Source organism: Haplochromis burtoni, unplaced genomic scaffold, assembly GCF_018398535.1.
Source record: "Haplochromis burtoni strain Fernald_Lab_line unplaced genomic scaffold, NCSU_Asbu1 Contig_36, whole genome shotgun sequence".
In the NCBI taxonomy this organism is placed as follows: domain Eukaryota; kingdom Metazoa; phylum Chordata; class Actinopteri; order Cichliformes; family Cichlidae; genus Haplochromis; species Haplochromis burtoni.
In genome coordinates this window covers 11,428-13,608 of record NW_024582397.1, presented here as the reverse complement: position 1 = coordinate 13,608, position 2,181 = coordinate 11,428, and the positions used below count along the sequence as shown (strand labels likewise).

Here is a 2,181-nt window from a genome sequence, read left to right as displayed (position 1 = left end):
CTCTGGGTCTCGTTCAGAAGTGCTGGGAGAAAGGAGCAGAAGATCAAAAAGCGGATTGGTGCTGCAGCTGCACTGATGCAGTGATGAAGATGATGTACTGGTCCGTTGTAGTGAAGAGAGAGTCGAGTGTAAAAATCGAAGCTCTCAATGTACTGGTCGATCCACGCCTCTACCCTCACCTATGGTTGCAAGCTGTGGGTAGTGACAGAAAGAACGAGACCGTGGATACAAGCGGCAGAAATTAGCTTCCTTCGGAGGGTGGCTGGCTTCTGGGAGGGGCTCAGAGTAGAGCTGCTACTCTTCCACATTGACAGGAACAAGTTGAGGTGGTTTGGCATTTCACAAGGATGCCTCCTGGACTCCTCCTGGGTGAGGTGTTCTGGGCATTTCCCACCGGGGGGAGGCCCTGGGGCAGACCCAGGACATACTGGAGAGATTATATCTCTCAGCTGGCCTGGGAACACCCTTGTGTTCCCCCTGACAAGCCGGATGAAGTGGTCGGGGAGAGGGAGGTCTGGACTTCTCTGCTTAGGCTCCTGCTCCCTCAAACTGGCCAAGGATAAGCAGAAGTGGATGGATGGATAGATAGTTCAACCCAATATATATCTGAATTGCCCACTAATTGCAATCTAGTCAGATTTTTCAGTTCATCAGCTGCACATCTTATAACTATTTCCAGAATTAGATCAAAGTGTGCTAATAATGCTTTCAGTTATTGTGGTCCCATTCCTTGAAACAAGAGGCCCCTACATGGATTCAAAAACAGACTCAAAATCTTTTTATTCACACAGGCTTATACTTTGTAGGTGTTGTTGTTTTGTTTTGTTTCATTTTGCAGTTTTTCTAGCTTCAAGGCATCGTAAAACTACACGTTTTCTATGTTTTTCTCTTCTGTGAAAAGCACATAGAGTTAATATGTTATGAAATGTGTCAAAGTTTGAGAATGAGTATGGACAATTTTTGTTATCCCAGACAAGAATGATAAATATATGACGTTTGATTAGTTTCAGTTTGGAACTTAAGGCAACAAGAGACCTACCTTTCAAACCATTTTCAAAAGAACTACAATGGTGTGAAAAAGTCTTTATTTTTTTGTTTGTCACGCTTAAATGTTTCAGATCATCAAACAAATTTAAATATTAAACAAAAACAAAGGTAAACACAAAATGAAGTTTCTAAATGAAGGTATTTATCAATAAGGCAAAAAAATAAAATCTTAACCAGATGACCCTGTGTGAAAAAGTGATTACACCTACTAACTGGTTGGGAAACCCTTAGCAGCAACAACTGCAATCAAACATTTGCGATAACTGGTTATGAGTCTTTTACAGCACTGTAGAAGAATTTTGGCCTACTCATCTGCGCAGAATTCTAGAGGGTTAGAGAGGGTTTTCAAGCATAAAACATTGTCATGCCACACCATCTCAATAGAATTCAGATCACGATGTTTTCCCCCCTGATAATAAACGCCTTGGTTTAGAAACTGCATTTTGTGTTAACTTGTGTTATCTTTGTCTAATATTTAAAGGTTTTGGTGAGATGAAGAATTTAAGTGTGACAAACCTTTAAAAATGAACAATCATCATATTACTCATATAACGATTAATGCAGTTTAAGTGCGGAGAAGAGAAAAATTCAGTTTTAAAAAGATGCAAAAAAATTGATATCAGAAGAAGACTTGATAAAGTTATCACATTAAGACATGTCAGCAGTTAATGTTTCTCTGTTTCATTCTGTAAGTTAATTTGAGTATCAAAAACCTTTCTAAAAATATTATTAAACTAAACATTTGACATAAAAACACATTTTAAAATGATATATATTAATAAAGACCCAAATATTTCATTTGACAACTTACATTTAATGCAATGAATGCAATTGCAATTAATAACTTATGAGCATCGTTATCAGTTGTTAGTGTTCCTAAATAAAATTCTTAAATAAAATAAAATAATACAAAAACATATTTGTTTTGTTGAAGCAGGAAAATATTAACAATTTATTTGCATTCAGTTTTTAATCCAGTGCTCACTTTTCCTTTTTTAAATCTCCGCATCAAAACATTTTTTATTTCTTTAGTCTTGAAACAGTATATGATTGGATTAACAGCAGCAGGTATGAGGCTGTACATCATTGTAATAATAATCCGAATAACAAGATTAAAATTGAATCCCACACCAG

At 36.8% G+C, this 2,181-nt stretch overlaps 1 pseudogene; it reads right to left on the bottom strand.

Annotated features, from left to right (window-relative positions):
- The window catches only part of LOC106633273, a 12,281-nt pseudogene that overhangs the window by 9,187 nt on the left and 913 nt on the right, over positions 1-2,181 (bottom strand).